The 13,600-nt window shown below is 40.3% G+C and overlaps 1 protein-coding gene across 2 annotated transcripts in view; it reads right to left on the reverse strand.

Moving 5' to 3' along the window:
• tmem198aa (transmembrane protein 198aa) overlaps positions 1–12,096 on the reverse strand; it is a 33,549-nt gene extending 21,453 nt beyond the window's left edge. Inside the window, exon 1 of one of the 2 annotated variants that reach the window (XM_029458517.1) lies at positions 11,635–12,096. The gene's annotated coding sequence lies outside the window, so the exon portion shown is untranslated. Of the gene's footprint in view, positions 1–5,284; positions 5,476–11,634 lie in introns of those variants that run through there. The other variant, XM_029458518.1, reaches the window with a different exon arrangement.
• Positions 12,097–13,600: the final 1,504 nt, after the last annotated feature.

The raw sequence follows: 13,600 nt of genomic DNA on the forward strand, positions 1-13,600 counted from the left end.
AGAGCGTATTATGCAACAATGTCACGTCCTCTCTGTTTCTATAACAACCAGCGGCGATACAAGGACCCTGCGCATGGGAAATGGGGCTCGTCTCCATGGGAATGTGCATGTTAAGAACCAATCCGTGGTGGTTTCTTTGAGACTCCTGGCAGCAGACGGCCCTGACCTCTGCCCCTATTCAGCTAGTGCCTCTTTATAATTCACCAACATGACGGGGTATCCACTGAACTGAGTGTATTGTGGTGAAAAACAGTCCCACCCTTGATGTTTAATTATCAATGGTATCCAGTTGACCAAGACCTCAGAGTTTTGATGGTTCAAAATGTCTACAATGAGGTTTAGGTTTGTAAAACAGCTATAGCCATATGCATATTGAAATATCTACACTTTTTAACTGAACACATTTCCAATAAGAAATGTTTCTTATTTGTGCATGTGTGATTGATGCCTAGACTCGTACTAATTCAAAAGCAGCCAAAAGCATCATGGGATTATAGAAAAGTTGTTAAAGGAATATCAACGCAGAAGAAGAGCTCTGTATTACTGTTGCTTTTTCTGTGTGATGTAATAATACATCTGAAGGTTACAGCGCAAAAACATGATTTGCTTCACTGTAGCACTTTGTTCCCATAGGGACCAAACTATGGATATAATTATTACAGTGCACGCACTTTCATAGAATGAAAATGTACATTGAAGTGGACACCTGATGACACTCCTGTCACTTTACATTGTATTTTCTGTCTCAGGTAAATTAAGATCAAAATAATCCTATTGCTGCAACACAGGTTTGCACAGCACAGGGTTTTTATTCTCCATCAGCTCAACATGAGAGCTTAATTATGTGAGCTCTGCAGTGAAACCAACATCTGAAATCTGTTTCACCCCGCTGATGAATAGGGAGCACTGAATCACACAGCCATATCCTTGCTTGTATGCCTCAGTCAGTCCGACAGGCCAATAATGTTAGGTTACATATCAAAAGCACTGGCAGTGTAATAACCTCTCTGCGTGTTGATGTGCTCTCTGCTGGAGTTTAGTTTCTGTTCCTCATCTCTTCAGATGAGTAGACAGTCTGAGGCCACAGATCAAATGTGAACACTGCTGGCACTGTAATAAGCGTTTTATGATTTATTCTGCTCTATGCCAGCTTGTATCTCTGACATACAATGTGTGCAGTACCGTGTGACTTCACCTTCACCTCCATACAGCACAAGTGTGCTGACTTTTACAGAGCTATAAACTGATATGAATACTATAAATAAAATGTGCTGCTCTCCCTGAGTGACTGTCACTCTGTACAAACATCTGATTCTGTACTTGAACACTAGATTAGCATTTCAAATGCAAATATCAAACTGTATTCTGCAGAAATTCAGAGGAATGTGAAGAGGAGTGAAGTCGTCTCTGCCTTCACTGTGAAGTGTGTGTGCTTTTCCTCTCCAAACCTGCTGTGAGATAAATTATATTTTCTAATCTTCTATGATACAAGCAAACTGACAGGGAGGAAAAAAGAGTTGAAGGGTCTGAAAGTGTTTGTGTCTGTGTGTTTCTCTAGGTTTGTGTGTGTGTGTGTGTGTATTTGTGTCAGCATGAATATTTCAGAGGCCCCACACTGAGGAGCGGCGACACCAGAACGAGGACACACTGCTCTCCAGGGTGGGGATTGGAAGGGTTGGACAGAGAGAGAGAGAGAGAGAGAGAGAGAGAGAGAGAGAGAGAGATCAGCAGCAATGTTTGGACGCGGTGATGTCAACACTCTCACAAAATGTCACATAATAAGAAAGTCTCTGCATGTTAGAAACTTAATCTCGTTTTCAAAAGTGTTATAACAATGTGTCTCACTTCACAACAAAAAGAATAATAAAGTCCTCTGGGCAACTTCAGGTCAGCTTCCTACCTTTTCAACATATGCAAAGGCAGAGTGTTATCCTCAACAAAACAGACCTCCGTTTATCTCTAGTTCATGTGCCAAGAAGATGCTAAGCTAAAGCACTGGAAGCTAAGATATTCATTCTATTGTTGGGACTGTACACTGTGTAGGGCAAAACCAGTCTCTTTGAAAGTGTTACATCACATTATTTTTGATCAGCATTGTAACATTGTAACACAGGAGCATCTCTTGGGTTTTCTCTAACTTGTCATTTTGTTAAACCTGACTCTGATTCCTACAAAGCTCCAATATGAGAAAGCCAGTCCAATGGTTTCAGTTTAATTTGTCCCCAATACAATAGCTGTGAATTGAATGTTCAGCAGCAGCATGTCCTTTCAAGAAACATTGGTGTCATTACTCTGGATAATAAACCAGCCTCACTCTGAACAGTTTTCCCTGGAATTACTTTTCACTGAAGAAATCAACCGCAGAAAACTGACAGCGCGTTCCGTGGCTTGTCGAGCGCAATAACAAATAGCTCGTTTCTGAAAAGCGATGTTGCTTAATTTATTTTATGTTGTTTTTTAATGTTATGAGCAACACACTCACAGATCCGTTCAACACTATTGTATTGGTGCTGGAAGTAGACATCTTGGATATCAATCAATATTGATCTATATCCTCTGTAATCTGAGTTTTAACATAGACAATTGTCTCTTCTAACTCTGAGATGAAGTAGTGATATTGATTTTTGAATGTACCTAAGTGTACTTAGCTCAGCAGATTACACCAAATATTAGATTATGGCTGTAACTAATGTCATACTTGTTTTTGTATCAGATAACTAGAGGATAAATTACAATACAACCTATGGGGAGAGGAGTTCAATGGGTTGTAGTTCAGTGGGCTAAAGCAGGATGGAGATTTAGCCTGGGTTAGTCTAAAGTGAAATGTTTTAGATGTAAAGCTTGCTAATACGGCTAAAGCTATTAGTAAGATATCGAGCGGTTTCCCCTGGCAGGGTTAACAAGATGCTGCAGACATGATCACTGGATTGTAGAGAGAACAATCTTTTCTATGAATCCACCTTGTAATATTTTGTTTTTAGGGTCAACACATGGTCGCATAAATATTTTTCTTAGAGGCTTGTCTTAAAGGGTATCACAGTCTGTGTGTTTGATCCACCACTTTAATTTAATGTTGTACAGATATTCATGGTCCGTAGAGGATGAATCCTAAAGACTTTGGCGATCCTGTGACTTTTCCTCTAGCGCCACCATGAGGTTCACATTTTTGGTTCAACACCTGTGAAATGACCTTTAATCCCCTAACATCTCCTAATTATAAAATCAAAATTCAAACTTGTTCAATACTTTGGTTTAGGACCAAATAGCTGCAAGTTTAATGAAATGTTCATCAATCTCAGCTGCTAATTAGCAAATGTTGGCATGCTAATACGCTAAACTAAACGGTAAACGTTATACCTGCTAAACGTCATTATCATTGAATGATAGAATGCTGACATTAGCGTTTACCACGAAGAACCACCAAGTATACCTTATAGCTACATAATGTATCTGCTAAATGGTAAAGCTTGTGCATATTACAACAACTATAATATTGTAAATACAGATGCGATTATGAAACAGGACGTGAACACCACCAGTGTTGAGGTCAAACTGTTACATAGCCATCAACACTCCGACCTCCAGAGGCTTTAGAAACGTTCAGCTACCTTGAGCTACACTGAACATTGCTAATGAATGTAACATAAGTAAAGCAGAACAATTCAGGGTCTTGATTCTGAACAGAGAGACAGCGATAGTCATGTCATGTTTGCTAACCGTCGGCACCTTCGCTCTTCTGTTCCGTTTCCAATTGGGGGAAAAAGAGAGCGAGAGCATTCATGTTCATGTGACAGTGAGTAACAGTGTTGCTGATGTCATGGTTACTAACAGGATGACTGTGTTTCCATCTAGTCCATCTGTCGCTGGGGAGACTACCCACTACAGTGTGCGTGTGTGTGTGTGTGTGTGTGTGTGTGTGTGTGTGAGAGGGGGATTGTTGTTGAGAAAGCAGAAAGAGTTTGAATCTGCTTAAGATTCAAGACGGATCTGACATGAATGAAATATAACAAAGCAGTCCTATCTAGCATCTGTTCTTCTGCTGTAGAATAAAGACACTGAGGGATTAATACGCAGTGCAATTACTCTTATTCGACAGACTGTTGAGATGTAAGCTCAGTTTATCTCAGTTCTATTATTATATCCAAGAGGACAAAGGTCCTTATTTCAATAATGAGTAACGTGATGTGACGCGTATAGCTCTATAAGGGCAGCGCCTTAAGAAAAGAACAGTACAGGTGTACAGGTAACTTTTGTTTTACACACATAGATGCTCCTTACTGCGATAAAAGGTACGATCGTGCTGTTGTGGTGTACAGCATGTGTACCACTTACCACTGTTTCCTACAATAGTTACCAACATATGTGCCGTTTCAAATGCACATAAAGCTTTGAAATGCTTTATAAATGTTGACAAGAGTTTAACAACGGGAGAAAACTATGAAGCTAATCATTCAAGTTGTTTATGTAGGAAAACATCCAAACACATTGACTTTTTCTTGAATGTGAGCTGCTTTTCTTTTCTTTATATACATACATATACAAATGGCATTTTCAAGCACTTGGACTTGAACTTGTAATTAGGCCAAATGTATTGAAGCTTTATAGAGTAAAGAATAATTCATTCTTTCACAAACAAATTTGTGGTAATGAAGTTAATCGTGTGTTGAAGGCATATTTCTGAGCCAATCTGTGGAGTTACATTGAACTAGATCCCTGGTCAGTTGGCATAGTAACCAGCAAGGTGCAGATAGCCTTGTTTTGTTGGAAATACCTCCTGTGTTGCATAATTGATTAACTGGACTGCTTAGCTTAAACTACCGTATCCAAAAGCAGCATCCTTATCTTAATGTCGTTTTGCTTTACAGGCTTGAGAAGTCTCAGTCGCTTTGTTACTCTCCGTTTCCAAATCGATTTCTTTTCTGTGTATTTACTTCTTTTTAAATTTGAACAGTCTGTGGTGCTCGCTTAGAAAATAAACACAAATTCCAATGTTTCATAAACATTGACATTGGTAGATAAACACATTCAAATGTTTTATTTAGCACTATTTTCCACACCTTTGTTATCAAGTATCATCCGATGCCATTGCAGTGCCAACTTCAGTGAAATTATGCTGAAAGGGAAAGCTATTAACAAAAACAAAAACAGTTTAAATGCCTTTCACTGCTAAGTCTTTAGTTCCTTTGAGTTCCCTGCTCCTCCATCATGCACACATGCCTTCTGTTTGCCTTTTGTGTATCTGTAAAATGAAAGTAAACTAGATAATGCATGATAATATACTCACAGTGAAACAGCCTTCCCCTGCATCATTTGGTTGCCCGGGTCATTAGGTTTAAATTCAGGATGCTGATTTTTATGGGAGCTGTTAATTTTCTCCTCACACTCCCTCTCGCTCCCTTCGAGCTGCAAGCCTGTTAAGATGTCTGAGTAACCTATAGACCATTTGTGCACCCGCCCACTCACACACACACACACACACACACACACACACACACACACACACACACACACACACACACACACACACACACACACAAAACTAAAGCAACGAGAGAAAAGTATTTCCAGGGACTATTCTGGATATAATGTCCTCATCTCTCGCTGACCATTGTCTCGTCCAAACCCTTTTCATCCATCTCTCCATTCATTCAGCAAACTACTCATAGAGTGCAACAACAAAGTGTAAACAGAAGCTGTCACAGTAATCTCAGGACCGGTGTGTCTTCAAATGTGTATTGTGTACCGTGGGCAGCCTTGGAGCACTTAAAGTGAAGTGACCTGAAGAGTGTGTGTGTGTCTTTTTCCTCCTGCATGCTGGTGGCCTCAGCATTGATCCCCCTTTAAGCCTTGGTCATTGCTTGTGGCCTGAAGGTGAAGTGACAAGGGAGTAAAGAGGCTTTGATCAGATTACAGCTCATTTGCTGTCTTTCACCGTCTCTCTTCGCAGCATCATTTATCTCACTGCTGCTTCAAACCACTCTGCTCTTTCTCTCTCGGCTTTTGTCTTGCTGAACACTAGACCTACTTTTAAGCCACAGCGTTAGAGTTTACTTCATTCCCACATGTATCTAATTGTCTCTTTCCAAATGTCCCACATGAGTTGATAGGGGCTGTTCAGAACTATATGACTGCTCATCAAAAGTGAACACTCGGAGTGCATGAAATAAACAACTTTCCGAGCAATGTCTTTTTACTGGTATTCAGGTAAACTACGGTCAATCAATGTGATGCACAGATGAATAAACAAAGGCAAAATAAATGACACCAGTACTAGCAATGGCTACAGTCAGTGTGGATTATTATTAATAAGGCATTAAAGTGTAGACAGCCTTTTAATGTATGTAAGAATTCTACGTTAAGGACTTGAGCAAAAATACTTGGATCCTTTCCACCAGTGGCAAACACACATGTCTGTGTACATACACAAAGTACATTATGTCTGTGATGGTGTAAAAACAGGACAAGAGGCTCACACAAACACACACACACGCACGCACAGACACACACTGTATAAATCCTTGCCTTCCATCTTTCACAGCCACAATTTTCATTGAACCAGAAGACACAAGCCCACACACACACACGGATATTGTTTGCGGCAGATGCAGCAGATGTGTCTGTTTAGATGGTATGGAGACTTTTCAACATGACAGCCAAACACACACACACACACACACACTGTATAAATCCTTGCCTTCCATCTTTCACGGCCACAATTTTCATTCAACCAGAAGATTATGAACTTTCATATTTTTCATATTCCAAAAAGGGGTTGTCCTGAATCTTTGCAGTCAACACTTAAAGTTCATACATACTGTACACAAAGTTCTGCATCTGCACACACAAGCCCACCACACACACACACACGGATATTGTTTGCGGCAGATGCAGCAGATGTGTCTATTTAGATGGTATGGAGACTTTTCAGCTACAATCCAACATGACAGCCAAACACACACACACACACACACACACACACACACACACACACACACACACACAAACACACACACACACACACACACACACACACACACAACACACACACACACACACACACACACACACACTGCCGGAGGGCTCTTACATGCTGTGAGTCAGATCTGGCTGAAACTAGCGTCTGCCGACCTGACGCTGTCCTCGTTACACTGACCGCATCCTGACCAACACACATTTTGCGTATAAAGTGTTCTTATCGTTAAATGGAGTCCAGTCAGCATATTGGTGAGCTGCACAAAAAGCAGCGATATCTGACCTGTAATTTGGACCAGCATATGTGTGTGTGTGCATGTAAATTTGCCAGTGGGGAGGACAGATCTGGTGTGTATTAATGGGATTAGGATCGACTTTACCCTTTCTCCCGCCCTCATCCTTTTCTCTTCTACCCCCCCCTTTCTCCACCCTTTCTTCACCACCATTCTTCCCTCCATTTCTCTCATTGTATGGTAATTCTTTTTTTTTTTTTTGTATTCCTCTCATCATAACACTATACCTTTTCTTCCTAACTTCACTTACAACAAAAACACTGAGGCCTGTTGCAGACTCGTTCTGTCGGACAGAGAAGCCCCTGTAGACGTTTTGTGCTCGGCCTTGAGTCTGAGTCTTTTTGGCTTATGTTCCCTGTACTTACATAACTTGTCATCAAAGCCCGGCACAGTGCGTAGCAACACAGGCAATCCATGACTTGTGTGAATGGTAGTCTCTCTGGTACCCAGTCTCACTTCAACACTGAGATCTATTAAATTGTTTCTATTTGAGATCTATCTTAATACTGATTAAAATACCGGGCGGCAAGGCCATTTTTTTTCAATAACTTGAGATAATAATTGCGAGGTTGAAAGTTTTCTTCTGCACACCAAATCTCCTTTAAGTGTAGCGTAAAGATATTTTGACGAGGTTAAAAATGAAGATATTGTTGTTGAATACTTCTCATACTGAACCTCACCAGATTTGTCACATGTTTGTCAGCTAAGGAGAAAGGTAAAATACTATAAAGGACACAGAATTTGTGACTTCTGTCAAGACTTCTCATCAACTCTGAGCCGCTCACATTGGCCGAAGTCCTAAAGCTGAGGACTGCTTGGCTCTCAGTTATAGTTATATAACTATCAGCAAAGCACCATACGGGGGGGGGGCTCATTTAAACTATTTTTAATTGGCTTTTAAAAAGACGTGGGACAAAATCCTAGTATGTTTTCACATTTCAATCCCCTCACTATCTCCTCATTATCTTATCTAAAATACAGACCCACCTAATAATTACATGATACTGAGATTAAAATGTGATATAAAGAGCTGTCATTAGTCAAACATGGAGAGATCAGTGTGGGAAGGGCACTGTGCAAGATACTACCGTGTTCATAACATTGGGTCTGTTAGAAGGGGTGTAAATTTGGACATCATCTGAAATTAAAGTAAATGTTAAACACTTCCATTTTGCTCAATACCTTCTGTAACATTTCCCTGTTTGGTGACCCAGAACTGCTCCAGTGAAGCAGCACAGATGCCAGCAGTAGAAAGCTTGGTGCACACTGAGTCGAATGTAAATATGTTCCAAAAAAACAACATTCATGCTCAGCCACGTTTTATCTGATAAATGGTGTTAATAAATATGATTTAAAAAAATCGATGTTATTTCCTGAAAAGCTTCTTTGAGTTATTAATTTCCCAAAACCAAGTTCAGGCCAGGAAATGAACTGAGGGAGAGCCTTATTAAAAGATTTAAAGGTTCCATGTGTAATTCCGAGCCAGCGGCTTCAGAGAAATAGAGGGCAGTTTTTCACCTCTAAACTGGGTCCATACAATTTCTAATGTTCATATTTTAGTTGTAGTAGTTTGGCATATTTATTGTATTCTGATTTATTATTTATAGTGTGTATTGCATTTACTCCTGTGTAATGCCTGTCAGTCAGTCAGTGGGCAAGAATACCAAAACTATACCAAACTGCTGAAACTGTGAGAGCCGGTCAGAAAACACTGCTGTCTTATAATCTTCACACTTATCCATCTGTGTTTACTGGGGCACTAATGTTAACGGGGGCTGTAGTCTGTGTAACGTTAGGCTAGTTTGTTTGTTGGACTAAATCTAAAGTGGCATAAACCAGAAAACCACCTGCATATTCGTCTCGTCTTCCCGGTGGCGGTGCAGCCAGGAGAGCAGCCCGCCGGGGGAGGAGAGAGGTCAGACTTGAGCTCAGCCAGAACAAGTGGGCTGCTGGACCTGTGTAACAGCAGCAACAGGGAGTCTGCAGTTCCCCTGGTGCTGTGGCTGAACTCAAGCTAACTGCTAACTGAAGCTACCCTGTTTCCCGGGGCTGCCGACAGCTATACACTCAGAGAAACAACGTCCTGGTAGCTGTGAGGACGAAGCGAGGTGGTGCGGGTCGTTTTCTCATTTCTGCCACTTTGAATGTAGTCCAATAAACAAACTATAAAACAGACACAGAACATGGCTGTAATATTATTATTATAACAAGAGAGTCACGCAGCTGTTCTTCTTCTCCCTCTGTACTGAGGGCAGACTGGAGCTACAGTGTCTCACTATCGCCTCTAGAGGAACAAGTGGTATTACAGACTGGACGGAGCGCAGCTCGTCAGTTAGCATGCTAACTTCAGTAGATTTCTCTGCAACACAACACACAGACGTCTTTGACATGACGTCACCACTGTTAACTCTTCATATTCTGTTGATAATGTTACTTCATTGCTTTAATGTTTTAGGTTTAAAGTCTGGCATATTTTACACATTGAAACTCTCCAATGCGTCATTTAGTGGAACAAAGGCACAGTCAGTAACTGGCTGCACAGTGGTTTCTAAACACTATTATGAACTCCATCTCATTCATGCTTCTCCCCATAGCATCTTTTCATCTGCATCCTTTAATATAATACAGCACAACCTTCAAATCCATCATTATATCTCAAGAGACCACCAGCTCAGGGATGTCATTTTTTCATTTCTAACAGACTGTGCCTGATCATTTTTCATACTATGAAGGCCAAGTGTCGCTTATAATCTGTAATTCTAAAGGAGACCCGGTGCTCATAATAGCCAACCAAGACAATAATCATACTCTCTATTTTATGCTCTTTGCATCCCCCGTTCTTTAATTTCTACATTTTTCACTCATTTTATATCCTTTAATATCAAAGTAGGTATGTACAGTATGTAACGCATCTTTCCTTTTGTTGGTTTGTATTTCACCTCATTGCACCACATGTACGGCTCTGCACACTAGGGCTGTGCTCGACTAAAGAAATGATTCGTTGAATAACACTCACACGATTTAATCGACTAATCAATTAATAATTGAATTGACGGATCCGTAAAACTGAGTTTCTCCACAAAGAATCATGCAAAGGCACCACTTTAAATATTGTGTTTACCAGAGATGTGCTCATAACTTCCTTAGAAATAAGTCATTCAGCATGAAAAAAGCATAAAAAATAACTAATCGGCCAAAGAAATATTTGTTGACTAAGACCAAAAGGACAATTTAGTTGACTAAGAGGGGAGAGCACCTAAAGCACAAATGCCTTCACATACAGTACCAAACATATACACACACATTATTAACACCAACAAAATATGGAGCTGCACATACACTCTATGTATGGTGAGTTGTTTAGTTTTAATCCATTTATGATAAATGTGATCTTAAACTGCAGTAATGGGAGAGAGAACACACAAGTTCAAGCTGTGCCATTTTCAGAACAGAACTAGTATGTGGTACAAAGGCATTTGCATGTTTAACAAAGGAAATACAAAGGAAAATGCCTGCACACTTGGCAGGCTTGCTGCCGATAATTACTTTTTTTGCTACAGCAAGCTGTTAACTATGAAGATGTTTCATGTGCTATTACTGTACCCTGAAGAAGAGAGGAGGTGGAGAGATAAAGGAAATGTTTCCCCTCTTTCTCTGTCAATGTTTTGTTTTTGGATACACTCCTATTAGATTTAGATGTACATGTTGTGTTAGTTGACAATGGTTGATTACTAGATAGATAGATAGATAGATAGATAGATAGATAGATAGATAGATAGATAGATAGATAGATAGATAGATAGATAGATAGATAGATAGATAGATAGATGTGGATGGGATGTGGGGGCAAGTGACTTTCTGCTAGTGCAAATTAATTTGGCTCCCACTGTTTACACGCTGTCCAACCCAATTATGCACACTGCTATCAAATTCTGAGTTTAGTCTTTTCAATTATTAATTCCCACACATCATGAAGGATTCATCTGGCTGTCATTGATATGCGACCGTTGAGAGGTCTGGAAGTACCTGTGCCGTGTGTTGGAGCACCAGATGCTGCGTTAAGCAACGGTTTGAAAACAATAGAGGGGAAACAATAGAGGAGCGGAGATAGTCAGTCCTCCATGTGTCTCATTTACAAAGGCAATTACAGTGATGGGCACAAGGCTGTGGGACACATAATAAGCTATGGGGGAGCGTTTTAATATGGGAACATTTCGTTCGTCCAGGCTGCTGGGTGGAGATAACAGGACAACACGTTACACTTTGAGTCTTGTTATTTGTGGCACGCAACAGACTCCATGCAAGCAACACCTACGCGCTATGCTAGTATAACATAACTGTAATTTTGACGTGAACAAAGAAAACTCACCTCAGAAATGCAACATATTAGCGTGTGTTTCCTTTGTCATCCCCGAGTTCAAACGAGAAAAACAGATTTTCTTTTTAAGGAAAGAAGAAGAGAATCTCCACTTGTCTGCTTGAAAAACCCAACATCATAGCCTCAGTCCAAAAGAAAAAACACACCGAGCAACTCCAAGCCCGAAGCGAAGATGAAACAATGCTCAACTCCTCTTGGCTTCGGTTTCTCGCGTACTGCCTGTCTTTCTGTGTCCAGACAGACGCGCTGTTGTTAGCCGGGACCTCATGTAATATTGAACACCGATAATGGAGCGGTGCGACGGGAAATGGAAATGCTGCCTTGCGGTTTTTAGTCCGTGTTTACATCATGCTTTCCTATTAAATCCCTCATAAATCGACCCGTGTATGCGCTTCCTTTGTGCTCTCTGTCTCGTTCACTGTGTGGGTAACGGGTTAAACCATTCCCGCAGCACGAGAGGGGGAGGTGGGGGGCTATTCATGTGGATAAGGGAGAACGAATGGGCTTGGTGACTCGTGGCCAAATGTTGTTATTGTCGGGGATAAAGAGACGGGGAGGAAGAGCTGAGGGAAAGGAAATAAGAGGGAAAGGGAGGAGAGGGAGAAAGTAGTCGAGACAAAAAGGGGGGGGGGTAAAGATACGAATACTGTAATCAAAATATATTGCAAATGTGAAAATGTATTATATATTTATTTTTTTTAACAAATAAGTGGTATTAACAAAACAGGATTTCAAATTTGACATTTTCAGTATTGAAAGGAGTTAGGTTGTTTTGTTGGCAGATTATGACAAAACTGTGTAATCACACCCTCCACACACTAAACCATTTTGTTTCTCACATGCAAGTAGGATTTCTGGCATATACTCTCTCATGCTAGATTATGCAACAGAGATATAATTACATCTAGTATAATGTTAGGGAGAAAAAACATAAGTACCGGCCGAGTCTTTATATAGCTGTTTCTCTGCTGTCTGTTACTTCCCTCAGCACCAGCAGAGTGTTAGTTCAGGACCCTGGAGAGCTACCAGCCAACACCAGCCACCTGTGTCAATAACGAGCTGTAGTTTATTTCTATCATAACATATGAAAACAGATTTATTTTAAGAATATTTTATGAGTTGTTGTTCACCAGGAGAACGACATTAACAAATGTACCAGGACGCTATGAATTCACTATAACATTACTCGAAACAGCCTGAGCCTGTGTGGTGTTGGCATACTCTATACATCTGCAGAGCCTCAGCCCTCTCTCAGACTGCTGCTGCCGTTGAGCAAAAGTAAACATATGTTCAAAAATGAAAGAACTTACTCCGAGCTTTGTTTATACTGTTTGTATGTGGACAAGATGTTGACATATGGCGCCATCTCATGGAGAGTTTGTGGTGATGTGTGGTACCTAAACACATTATTGTTTTGCACCAGATAAAACCTGTTGTACTCTATGTGGCTGATACAGTATGGTTCGGTGTATATTGAGAGATGTTGACCATCCCAGAAAGACACACTATCAGTGTATCAGATCTAAGTAGCCTACTCCATCATATACACATTTTACAATTGATGGCTCGTTTACTGATACAGAACCTTTATTTAGGATATTATGATCTATTATATTTCCAAACCAAGGAACACTGCAGAAAAGTATCAATACGTGTTATCTTCACTAGTGTCTTCAGTGACTAGAAAGCATTTATTATTTGAGTCACTTGACTTCTGATCTGGTCTTCAGTGATATCCTACTCTTTCATTAATGTCACTTCAACGATATTATGTCAGATTAAGACAGGTGGGTCTTTCAAGCGTTAATAGATGCATGCTGAGAAGCAGGCCTGGTCAGGTGTACCATATATTTGAAACATTGATCATTTTAGGACCTGACTACATGATCATAAGGTCTTAAGATCATTTTAAGATTAAATAAAAAATGCAATTACAAACATCAGCAAAGAGCATTTA

This window comes from Cottoperca gobio, chromosome 21, assembly GCF_900634415.1.
Source record: "Cottoperca gobio chromosome 21, fCotGob3.1, whole genome shotgun sequence".
NCBI lineage: Eukaryota > Metazoa > Chordata > Actinopteri > Perciformes > Bovichtidae > Cottoperca > Cottoperca gobio.